This window comes from Giraffa tippelskirchi, chromosome 7 (assembly GCF_054371585.1).
Source record: "Giraffa tippelskirchi isolate mGirTip1 chromosome 7, T2T-mGirTip1v1.2.pri, whole genome shotgun sequence".
In the NCBI taxonomy this organism is placed as follows: Eukaryota; Metazoa; Chordata; class Mammalia; order Artiodactyla; family Giraffidae; genus Giraffa; species Giraffa tippelskirchi.
The window spans coordinates 151,298,351-151,311,981 of record NC_137281.1 but is presented as its reverse complement, the minus strand read 5'-3'; positions in this window follow the sequence as shown (position 1 = coordinate 151,311,981).

Here is a 13,631-nt window from a genome sequence, read left to right as displayed (position 1 = left end):
ATGCTATTTTAATATATATACCATATTTCTCTTTAAAATGAAGATATAGTTTTACTTATAAGTAATATAAGTAATAACTAATATCCTAACTTCCAAAAAAGATCAACCATTTTTGTATATTAAATTTTTATTGTAAATTTGAGGATGTTATCAGATCATAGTATATGGTTATATTTATATGTACAATCAAAGGTTCCTATGGCCATTCCATTAATAATTGAATCATAAAACTAATAGAAAAGATATCTAAAATCAAAAATATCTTCCTGAACTAACTGCCTGATATCAGAAAAAAAGTGGGAACTGAGTGTGCAAAAACCAAAAACCTATTTTTTTTTTTCAAATGGAGCAACATAATAGTCACTACATCATTTATTGTTTAGATATTAAAGCACCATTTTAACTGATTATTTTTAACTGCAACATTTAAACTTCCCACTGTTCTAAATTCTGCAAAATGTACTGACAAAGAAACAAATTCTGAAAATGTGACATTAATGAATTTCTGGAAAATCACATTGAGAATAGATTATTTCTGAGTCCTCAGTTGTTAACCCTGTAACTCGAGGTTATCGGTATACCCCCTTGATTTTTATCTTCAAAATGATGTCGAGATTTATGTGGTATCCTAGGGAAGAAAAAGAAAAGTTGGTGGCAGCACACTCACACTGTTGTCCTTAAACCTCCCCTTTGTTCTACACGTACAATAAGGGAACAGGATGTTGGCGAAGCTGGTGGGGGGATGAGACTTGGCTAAGGCAGAGCAGTGCCAGTTGTCTGGGGGAAAGGATGATGAGAAAACTACCCTGCTGTGATACATTTTTAAAGAAAGAGAAGGTTGTGTGCATGCAATTCTTCTCCCTGAGGATAGGCCGGTGGAGACGTGAAGCAGTGGGAAGTAAACATACAAAGGTATAGGCTGAATATCAGGGACAAAGACATGTTCAGTGGAACACAGGAGAGTTACTGGAAGAAAGGCTGTTGAGGGCCAATGGAGAAAGTGAATTGACGAAGCTCAGGAATCCTACAATATGTAAAATGGTTTGGTGTTATCAGAGTTAGGAGAAGCCTATAACTACGTAACTTATGTATCTCAACATGAACTTTTGTGATTTCCTGTGGTGTATCTTTTAGGACCTTAATAAGAACTCATTATTTGAGACAGAGGAGAATCAGTGTTTAGCTGGTATGCTCAGAGAAATTATTAGATTGTCAATATCCTGAAATTGACAGGTATTGTCAATACCCTGAAATGAACACTCCACCTATCTTATCTATTATAAAGTATGTTCCTTTGAAGAGTTTATGTTCCTGTTCTCACAAGGCAAAATTTATAAATTTATATATATATGGTATAAGGTATAAGTTTATATATACATATATAAACTTATATATATATATATATATATATATATATATATGATGTCTTTTTTTAGAACCTAAACATTTCCCTCCCACCCAACCCCATAGGCTATGTTTACATGGAGCTATCAGTTTAACCTTTTAAACTGAATTAGCTTGTCTATTATGGAAATAGTTTCCAAGCAATTTGGGGTATTATTTATAGCATCTGGATTTACTCAAACATTTACCGTTTGAAAGACTTATGTCTTGGAACTATTCAAAACTTACTTTATTATATTGCTTAGAGAAAATATTAGTGAAATCAACAATGACTTTCTTGAATGGGCATAAATGAAATGCTTGCACAATAGGATAAGTGTTTCATATAGATTGGGCTTCCCTGGTGGCTCAGATGGTAAAGAATCTGCCAACAATGCAGGTAGACCCAGGTTCAATCCCTGGGTCGGGAAGATCCCCTGGAGAAGGAAACGGCAACCCACTCCAGTATTCTTGCCTGGAGAACTCCCTGGACAGAGTCGTCTGGCAGGCCACAGTTCATGGGGTTACGGCTGAGTGACTAACACTTTCACTTTCATGCAGATATTAAAATGTATCTGACCTCCTTAGAAGCAGGTTAGTGCTGTACTTGCTATGCATAGTTAAAGTTATGATCATTTAACTCATATGACTTTTCACGTTCATATTTTTGATCTCTGGTCTTTTGTCTTCACCTTGTTTGTAGAATATACCCCTGATTTTTGGTAATATCAACTTTGAAATGGTTTATTGATTTAGTTAAGCTGTGGCTCAGATGATAAAGAATCTGCCCACAACACAGGAGACCTGGATTCAATCCCTGGTTCAGGAAGATCCCCTGGAGAAGGGAATGGCTACCCATTCCAGTATTCATGCCTGGAGAATCCCATGGACAGAGGAGCCTGGCGGGCTACAGTCCATGGGGTCACAGAGAGTCAGACACCACTTAGTGACTAACACTTTCACTTTCCTACCATTAACCAGGAAATGCCAATTCTGTGATCAAGAAGAGCAGAAAAGCCTGCTCTCTTTCATTTTGTCTGAGTGTATTTCACATTTTGGGCTCTTGAATAAAACTTATGAAATATGGGGAGATCATACATGGATGCTGCCTTGCTGCATGAAATACCAGAGACGCAGGTTAAAGACAATGTCTGTGCCTTTGGGGAAATTCCCAGCTGGATATAGGATATCAGTTGCCCTCAGCATGCCCTATGGGCTATGTCCACAGCAAGCAGAATGCACTGATGTACATGCAGGACTTCCCATTCTGTGGATGATAAGAGGATAAATGGACGTTTATTCTACCTAATTTCTGACTTACAGTTGGAAGATAAACTTAATTACAATCAGATGGCCATTGCAAAGGGGAAAATATAGACACCAACTTCTGTCCCATTGAAGGATTAATAAAACCTTTACCAGCATTTAAAGCTTTTCAGAACATAACTCAGTGCTATTCTCTGAGCAGCGGAGATTAACAGTGAGATTTTTAATTTTTCTGTGAGGTTTTAATTTAATTTTAAAATTAAAAAAAATTTAAAGAAAAACAGGAGTTTTTCTTTTAAAAAAAATGATATTGCCAAAAATCAGAGCTAAGATATTTTTAGTTATATGCCAACCTCCTCTCTTCTTCCTCCTTTACCTTAAGAATAGACACTAAGCCCAGTCTTCCTATGTAAGTCCAAATGGGGTGTAAGTACCAACCTCCGCTTGGTGATGTACCCTCTCTCGGTAGTGTCCTGTATGAAAGAAGGGGGACAGGACCTGCACGATTCAGGAAATTGCAGACTGGGAAAAACTAGGCCCTGGGGGCTTAGTCTGTTGATCTGGGAAGACCTGAAAAGAAACTTCTCACCTCTGGAGGAGGACTGATGGGTGCCATAGACTGGCTTTAGCAAACTGTTGGGCCACTTCCTAATGCCTTACCTTCTGGATAGCTCCAGAAGCAAGGTCTCAGACTTAAGATCCAGTTCTGTTCCAAGGTGAGTCAACCAGTTGAAGGAAAATACATAGTGATCTCTGAACAATACTGCTCATGCAAGCTGGGGCTCTCTGCCATCCTGGACAGCAGCACTGGAGCTCCAGGGAGTTTATTTTTTTAATTTGCTGCGGAGACTTTGACGACCCAGGAGATGGTTAATGAAGTCACTATTTTGGCTCAAAACTCCCACCACCCCCCCACCAAAAAAAAAAGCAAGCAGGTAAACACATAAATGAAAGAAACCCACAGAAGAGAGTGGGAAAGAAATAAAATTCTCTCAAGGCTTCTCCAGTCCATGTCACTGGTCGGTGCGGTTTTTATGGGTGTTAAGGTTGGAAGATGTCATGACATAAGAATCCAGTACTTTATAACCAAAGCAATTAAAAGATATTGGGTAGGGAATGTTGGCCAGTTTTGTTTAAATTTGCATCACATCGTCACCAGACTCCATCTCTCGCCCAGATAATCGGGCACCCGGACGGGGAGACTAGAATGTGCAGAAGTTACTAGTGTGCAAATGATAACTGCTAACGAAAGAGTCCTTGACTCAGTTAGTGGTTGGATGTAGTCACACTCGTTTGCCTCTGCCCATCCTCGCCTCCCTAGCAAGGAGAATATTCGGGGCATGATGCTATGAGTACTGGGTAAATGTGGTGAGAATGTGTGTGTGTGTATCTCTGCTTCTCAACTGCAGAAACAGAAATGCTTTGGAGATTATCAGTAGAAAGAGTGTTATTATATTGGTGCTGAGTGGTATGTGTGCTTTTAAATTTGTTCTTTATTTTAATAAACTTTGAATAAAAGAATAAAGTTACTCTTTGGTTCTACGTGTTTATTTTTAACTTACTCTCTAGACCTTGCCCCTGGCTGGAATACATTCATGGTTGACAAGGGAAAGAGAATCCATCATTCTAATATTTATTCCTTGGTATTTGTGGGCAAAATCACCAGCAATGCCAGGTTATTTTAATCTCATGCTGGGTGCCAGAGTCTTCAAGGAAATCAAGACAAGTTAAAATCTTCAGATACTTTCCATATTCATGAACAAGTTGCACTCAGAATTCATGGAAAGGGGCCTATTAAAGGGACTGTGGAGCAAACTGTTACTTTGTTATATTTACATCCCAGGTTTTCTAAGTGCAATAAATAAACTTTCCAAGAAGTTGGTTTAAGCAATGCATATAACACACACAGTACATATGTATATATCTGTGTCTATATATATGCATATACATGTAGTTATGTATATATTGATATGTATGTATGTGTGTATAATTATTTACATGATTGTTCACTAGTGTGTGATGAAAAAATCAACATCTGAAAACATTTATATTAAAGACTTTCCACTATGAGATGATATACAGGATAAGAATGGTATAAGAAGGCGGTGTCCTGTTAATGACAAGGAATATATTTGCAACATGGTTAAATATGGGCTTCCCCAGTGGCTCAAACAGAAAAGAATCTGCCTGTAATGCAAGAGATGGGGGTTTGATCCCTGGGTCAGGAAGACCCCCTGGAGAAGGGAATGGTTACCCACTCCAGTATTCTTGCCTGGAGAATCCCACAGATGGAGGAGACTGACAGGCTATAGTCCGTGGGGATACATCCAGTCAGTCATGACTGAGTGACTCACACTTTCACTACTCTTTTTAAATATGTGCATTTTGTTCCTGAAAACAGGTGACTTAACCACAGTATTAGTATCTTTTGAGACTCTTGCTCATCTTTCCCTATACATAGTAATTTACCTAATATTTGTAGTATCTTGTATAATATTCCAGAATTTTAATGGAAATGTAAACAATCATTACTTTGGCAACTATTGATGGAGTTTCTATTCCTCGTGAGGTGTACCCTGTGCTGGGCTCAATGGGATGTGAAAAAGCAGTAAAACTATACAAAGACATGACTACCTCAAGGAACCTGTCATAGATTCATCAAAACTAAGAGTGACCAGCTGATGTTAATCTACAAGAGAAAAAGTGAATCTGTTGGCTGATATAATCAAACCCTGGAAACACTTGGTGTGAAACTTGCCTCAGGGACAGTGAAATCCAGTGACTTAGAAAGCTTCAGTGCTTGTTAGGTCTTTTGTCTCTCCCCTTTTTGGGAGTACCAGCTTTTTCTTTCAGACCAGCTTCTCCTTATGCTCGGTAGCCTGGCTGGGGAGGTTCTTCATTCCCAAACTATGAGATGGCTTCGAGAGAGTTTGAACCTCTCCTGAGGGAAGTACTTGAACTGGACCAGCTTGCATTACATGCCCATTCTGTGGTCATGGGAGTAGGGTTTGTTACCAGAAGGACAGCAAGAACTTCTGGGAATATACTAAGGTGCATGCATGCTAAGTTGCTTTTGTGACCCTGTGGACAGTAGCCATCCAGGAGCCTCTGTCCATGGGATTCTCCAGGCAGAAATACTGGTGTGGGTTGCCATTTCCTCCTCCAGACAGACAAAGACATCAGAAGTTCACTCAATGGCTATTATTTTTAACTTGCCTAAAAATGAGGGGCGTCTCAAGAAGTGGCTGTATATGTGCAATAATTAAAAACAAGTTCGGAGAAAGGATAGAGCTCTCAGAGGAGACTTTGTGGAGTTTAAAAGGGCTTGAATTGACCTAAGAGGATGGGCAAGATTTAGATAGAAAAGAAGATGAATGTCTCCCATTTAGTAAGTCAATGCATATTTACAGAGTGTTCGTTAGTTGTGACTGAACAGGACAATTTAGTAAAAAACAAAACCAAAAAAACACTAAAATATATTGATCACTTTTAGAAGGGAGAATTCAATCCAATTCATAAAAATTGAGAAAACTGAGGATAGGAGATATGTCTTGTATTTCTCTGTATTTCTTCCTCTCTTAGGTGAGCAGAATAACTTCACTAATAAATAACAAACATTAAATATCCAATGAATGTATGAGCACCTATTGTCATAAATAAAGCACTAGTCATCAAAACATCAAAACCTACCTTCAGTGGTTATCTATATAAATGGTATAAAATATGATTTCCCATACTGTAAGTGATAATACTCTGGCTGGTAAAAGAAAAATCTTAGCATTGTAGTATCTAATGTACCAGATATAATCTTCAATTACACTGAACCATAAAACCTTGAAGTTTTGCCGTTTAACCCCATCTAGAAGGACTTGTAGATGAAACAAGAAAAAACATAGAAAAGAGTGTTTTAAAAATAAGGGAGCCTTCCAGTCACCATTGAGCCCTGAAATATAGTCCAGGAAAATTTGTAATAAAATTCCTTAGTAGAATAATGTGTTGTGTTGGGGCATTTTGCAAAGGTATTCACAAACCTTTCCCAGATTCCACATGGGCAAGGGTTTGCTGCGGCTTCATCATCTTGGCCAACTGCCTAGATTTGTGCAATAGACAAAAGGAAGATATGCTATAGTAAGAGGTATAGAGTAAATTCCCAACATACACTAGTGAGAAAAATGGAAAACTTAATCAGGAAAATGCAACATATGTTACTGTGAAATTAGGGAGCTGTCCTGGGTGAGCCTGCACTTTAGGAATGCATGGGTCTACCTGAGGAGTCAAGACTGGCTAGACCCCTGATGCCCTTGAAGCCCAAGTTGACACTTTTACCATGTGGCTTAAACAACAGGGGGGAAAATTCTGGGTCTTGCAGTTGCCTAGGTCTTCTAGAGTAGTGGCAGAGATTCCAAGTACCTCTTGATAAATGGTAGCCATTTTAACTGGCCCAAACCAGGGAGACTGGACCGAGAGAATGCTGGGGAGTCCAGAACCCACCCATTCCCACTCCTGCTTCAGAAAATGGAGTTTGACTTTTGTTTCCTCTCCTGGCTTTGCTGTTCCCTCCTTATTTTCCCTCTTCTTCCAAAAAATATAAGAACTTTAGCCTGGATGCCATGAGCATGAATATGGGGCGGGGTGGAGGGCATTGTATTATTGACTTAATCCACGTAATGCAGGCAAAAATCTTGATTCGTATATTTTAGAAAACATGTGTGAAGCAATTTAGGCAATTTATTAACGTGTCTAAACCACAGACCTAGGTATCCTCCTATGTCACTCCCGTAGGAGGTGCCATCCCTACTTAACACTGCAGGATGGTTATTCATTAGATGTTCCTGCCTCAGCCACCAAGACTTCATTGCTTTTGGCGTTTCTAGTTATCTGTACTTTAATTGTTTGGGGTTTACGTGCTCTACCAATTCTCCTTGGAGGAATGCACTGTAAATATTTGGCATAGGTAAGTTTCTTTACAATGAAGAAAATCCTAAGGGAAAAGTTAGGAATTTCCACCCCCTGATGGTACTGCTGCTGCTGCTAAGCTGCGTCAGTCGTGTCCGACTCTGTGCGACCCCACAGACAGCAGCCCACCAGGCTCCACCGTCCCTGGGATTCTCCAGGCAAGAACACTGGAGTGGGTTGCCATTTCCTTCTCCAATGCATGAAAGTGAAAAGTGAAAGTGAAGTCGCTCAGTCATGTCCGACTGTTTGCAACCCCATGGACTGCAGCCTACCAGGCTCCTCCGTCCATGGGATTTTCCAGGCAAGAGTGCTGGAGTGGGGTGCCATTGCCTTCTCTGCCTGATGGTACTAAGGAAATCTAATTCCCCATTTCCAACAGTCATCACCCTTTGGAGACAAACCTCCTATGCTTTTGTGATGGCTGCACTTTCCTTCATCAAACACAACAGTAATTTCTTTTATTGGTCAATTCCACCGATTACTCTACCCATTTAAGTGTTCTCCCTATTACTCTTTTAGGATGTACAAGTATAGGCTATATTGTAATGACTGAATTCCCCTAAATGTATTCTTTACCACTATTTTTATGGAAAAATTTCTTTTGGCCTATGCATTCTCAGCTTGTGCACATAAGCATCACCCTTGGGTATAACTGAGGAATGCCTACTCATATTTTGCTAAGTTCTAGGTTCTGACCTGCATCCACTTCTCTTGTTCTAGTGCTCAGGGCTTCCATACAGATAGTAAGTTATATAAGAACCACATTTTAGTTGCATCTTTAGAAGGTTCATCATCTTCTATTACAGGTGGACACTTCTTTGCTCTTCTATAATACATTATTGGCTGTAATCTATGTAGTTCACTCCATGGCATCAAATGGTTACCTTCTAAACAATTAGAGAAAAAAAAAAAGGAATCCCCTCATTTAGTGAAGAAGAGAGATAGGTTGGATTCCAATTGAATTGTCAATTGAATTGTGACCAAATAGAGTAGATCAGGCATGTTCCTACTGGGTGTGTCATGATTACGGAAAAGACACCAGGAAATTATCCAGAGTAAGGGCTATTCAGGTACACCTAGTTACACCCATAGCCCAAAAACACCAAACATGTTTATATGCCGATTTTGTGTGGAGCTGGAAGGCCTCCAAGTAACCTGCAAGAGGCAATAATCCCTTGAATGTTGTGTTGCTTCACTGACTTCTTAGTAATTCTTTGGAAACAGTCCTCTAAAGTCACCAGTGACCTCCTTCTCATCTAGACAAGTCCGGGGGTGTAATTTGTTTTCAGTCCTCACTTCTATTTCACAGCATGTGACCCTTCTCACACGTATAGCTTCTTTTCTTCTCTCTTCCTATTTATTCTATTAAAAGTGGATATTCCTCTAGTATTATTCCTATGTTGTCTTGTAAACTTTCTGAAATAAAGAGAGAAGACATGTCATTGCAAATGGCACTAGTTAGCATTAGGTTTGCCTGTGAGGAGCAGAGGCCTAAAATAGCAATGACTTAAACAAGACAGATCCTATTGTTCTCTCTCCTGTAAACATGATGAGGTAGGCAATCTGCAGTAAGTAAAGAAGCTCTGGTCCATGAAGTCCTGAGAGATCTAGATTCCTACTAGCTTTCTGCTCTACCCTCATGATACTTCACAGTTCTTATATTCCAGATAGAAAGGTAAAAAGGAAGAGAAAAAAGAGAGATTCTTAGAAACTGTTGTATGGACGTTTCCACTTACATCTCATTGGCCAAAACTTTCATCACTAGATGACCCTGCCTGCAAAGAAGGGCAGAAAATGTCTTTATTTCAGGCAGTCATGTGCCCATCTGAAAATTCTATTACTGTAGAAGAAGAAGAAAACATATTTGTAAAGACATTCTGTATTTTCTTCTAGCAGTTTTAATATTTGCTTTTCCTAAGTATCTATTTTATCCATCTGGAGCTAATTTTGTCTGTACATTAGGTAAGAAACCTAATTTGACTTTACTTTCCTGCATGAGTGGTAAGTCACTTCATCATGTCTGACTCTGCGATCCTATGGACTGTAGTCTCCCAGGTTCCTCTGTTTATGGGATTCTCCAGGCAAGAATCCTGGAGTGGGTTGTCATGCCCTCCAGGGGATCTTCCCAACCTTGGGTTTGAACTCATGTCTCTATGTCTCCTGCATTGGCAAGTGGGTTCTTTACCACTAGCACCACCTGGGAGGCCCTTACTTTCCTGGCAGAGAATTATTACAGTATCTTTATTCTTTTTTCTCCCACTAGTCTATAATGCCAGTTCTGACAAGTTTTCTCTAAATTTTCCTTGTCTATTTGCTTTTCTCTAAACCAATACTATGCTAGATCCTTTATAAAAAGCATTGTCTTGTCTTTCTTAAAAATATATATATATATTTTTATTAGGCGGCATCATGTCTTAGTTCCGGCATACGAGATCTTCTTTCGTCACGTGGAATCTTCCATTGCAGCACACAGACCCTCTAGCTGTGGCACAGACTCAGTAGTTGTGGAGCCTGAGCTTAGTTGCTCCATAGCATGTAGGACCTTAGTTCCCCGACCAGGGATTGAGCCCGTGTCCCTTGCATTGTAAGGCATATTCTTAACCACTAGATCATCAGGGAAGTCCTCTACATCTTTTTGTTATTATACTGAACTATGAGAAGTTATCAATATTAGCTTTTGACCTTTAAATATATCAGTTTCATATGATTCAAATCTAATACTACAGTTCCTTAAGAGCTTTGCAATTACAAATTCCTTCCCCTACTTTTCTCATACATAGTTTGTCTTTCTGAGGAGCTTCGTGATTATTTTTGGCACTTTGCTCTTTTGTATAAATTGTAGAATCAATTTTCCCAGTTCCAAGAAAATAGTTTTAGTGCTTTAATTAAAATTTTGTTGCATTTATAATTATTGTGTGGAATACTTGACATTTCTGTGGTATTGCATCTTTCTATACATGAACATGATACATCTTTCCATTTGTTTAGGTAGTCTTTACTGTTTTTCAATGAAGTTTTGTATTTTTTTCAATATCAGTCTCACACATGTTCTGAAATGTCATTTTGGTGCATTATTTTAATTCTAGTTTTTCAAATTACTATCATTTCATACACAGATGTTCATTTATATTTACTTGCATATATACCAATTTATTTGCTTACCAATTCTTCTTGGCTATCAGGTCTGCCTCACAAAATGTGTTTCTTTTCTCCTAAAGTTCATTCTTTAAATCTTGTTTTAGTGAAGTTGCACTTGTACTAGACTTTTTGTCTTTCTCTTCTTTTTAAGAAGAAAGGATTTCTTAAAAAAATCCTTTTTCACTCTTGTTCTTTAGGCAGGGATACAATTATATTATAAATAACCTTTCAGAGATATTATTCTACTGATATTTCCTATATTGCTGTTGAGAATCTGATGACAGCCTGTTACCAATTCGTATGTATTTTTCCCTTCTTCTGGCTATATTTTAGATTTTCTCTTTGATAACAGAGTTTTGAAATTTCACTATCATGTACTAAAATAGAGATTTATTTTTATTTACTCTTATTGATGTTGCCATGCTTTCTGAATTGAAGATACATGTCTTTCAGGGAGTCTAAACAATTCAAAGACATCAATTCTTTGAATACCAATTATCCTTCATTTCTTTACTTTTTCCTCTGTTAACTCCAAATAGATGTATGTATGTTCTAATTCTATTTTCCAAGAACAGAATAAATTTTAAACTTTCAAAGGTGCTACATTTAAAATTTTCTTTGGATTTTTCAGATATGTCTTATGAGTTCTCCAATTCTCTCTTTAGTTTTGTCTTACCTGTTGTTTAACCAATCTGCTGAGTTTTGAAACCCAAAATTTATATTAATAATGTATGAAAGTTCTTTTGAGTTCTTTTTCAAATGTTCCTCGTTATTTCTTTAAAGTACCACATTCTATGTTCTTATTTTTAATTCTCTCTTCCCTGACCCCACAGCCCCATGCTAGATTTTTATAAAGTTCATTTTAAGATAATTTGTATCCGATGATTCCCACATTTGAAGACCTTGGGCTGTTTTTCTCTGATTCTTGCTATTAGTGCATTGTTAACTTGTGTTTTTGATAACTTGATATTTTTTCTTTTAGCTGATATTAATCTATGGAGTTTCTGAGGAATCTCAGTTAAGGGAATTGTTTCTCTAGACAGGACTTGTGTTCCAGTCTGTCAGGTGTCCTGGGCCACTAATAACCTAAAAATCCTTAAAGATTAGTTTTCCTCTCAGTTTACTAGAATGCAAAGGTAGCAAGGGTTCAAGTCGCTAGCTCATGTGAGGACAGGCTTCCCATTATGAATTTCTAGTGGAGACTCATTTTCCCTTTGTACTGAGACCCAAGGAAAACTTGCTTCCCTGTTGCTGTCTTTCCCAGCGGATGAATTTTTTCTGGCTTACATTTTTATTGAGGGAATGACCCTTCAAGTAACTTTCTGCAGGAAACTAAGATTTGACTTATTACTGTGACCCAGACAGAAGTCTTTCTCATCTTTCCTGGTCTTGGCCATTAGAACCTGAGCATCTAGATTTCTGCTGTCAAGAAATGCCCGTGGAAATTTGTGATTTTAGCATTGGCTTGCACTCAGTTTTAGGCTCTTTAAGGCTTATTTTTTAACCTGCGAATGTCTTTTACTTTTCTGTTGCTCAATTATGTTTTAAAGTCTATTTGCTTTACTTTATCCAGAATTACTCAGGGTTTCTAGTAGAAGTTTTTTTCTGGAATTTGTAGCTGAACCTGTTGCTAAAAGCAGAATTTTATGCTATTCATTTCTATGGAATTTTATCCATTCTAATTATTATTATTATCATCAATTCTATTCTAATGACATGAATTCCAAATCTATATCTTCAGACCTAAACCCTCATCTGCTTTCAATTTCCCTTAGGCATTTGTTAATATGAAGTAACAACTTGAATATTTTGTCAGCTGTTAAAACTCAAGGTAACCAAGGTGAAATTTATCTTCTTTGACAAATTGCTTCTCCCATCAAACATTGCACCTTTGTTATTTTAACGTCAACATTATTCCTAGTATTTATGACCTTTATGCAATCTAACACTGTCTCCTCTCTTTGACCCAATATCTATATCATAAATTATCATTTTAAATCCCTACTCAGAATACAACCACCTCATTTAAGATTAATTTGATTTAATTTTAATGTACCAAGTGTATATTGATTATCTGTTTTGTCAAAGGTAGTATGCAAGTTGCTACAGATAATACAAAAGACATGATATTTAGCCTTTTCCTCAAGATTCTTGTTTTCAAATGACTAAAGAAAAGGCAATTATCTACTAAAGTTGTATATATTATTATTCAGTTAAGTAGTGACTCAATGCAGCCAATTGCCTAAAAGTCAAGATCAGGTAATACATGTATGGGCGGGGACAGGAAGTAAGAGATTCCCAATGCTTGCTAGAGTTAAGAAATGAAACTAAAGACAATATAAAGGAAAGCAGAGCTGAGATGGTTTCCTGATGACATCATTTCAGTACCTACATCTAACCATTCTTAAGTATAGCCTAGCTAATTAAGTCCATCTTTTTTTTTTTTTTTTTTTTGCCTTTTCATACTGTTCATGGGGTTCTCAAGGCAAGAATACTGAAGTGGTTTGTCATTCCCTTCTCCCGTGGACCACGTTTTGTCAGAACTCTCCACCATGACCCGTCTGTCTTGGGTGGCCCTACACGGCACGGCTCATAGTTTCACTGAGTTAGACAAAGCTGTGGTCCATCTGATCAGATTGGTTAGTTTCCTGTGATTGTGGTTTTCAGTCTGTCTGCCCTCTGATGGAGAAGGATAAGAGACTTATGGAAGCTTCTTGATGGGAGAGACTGACTGAGGGGCAAAGTGGGTCTTGTTCTGATGGGCGGGGGCATGCTCAGTAAATCTTCAATCCAATTTTCTGTTGAAAAGCAAGAGAGTTCCAGAAAAACATCTACTTCTGCTTTATTGACTATGCGAAAGCCTTTGATTGTGTGGATCACAGCAAACT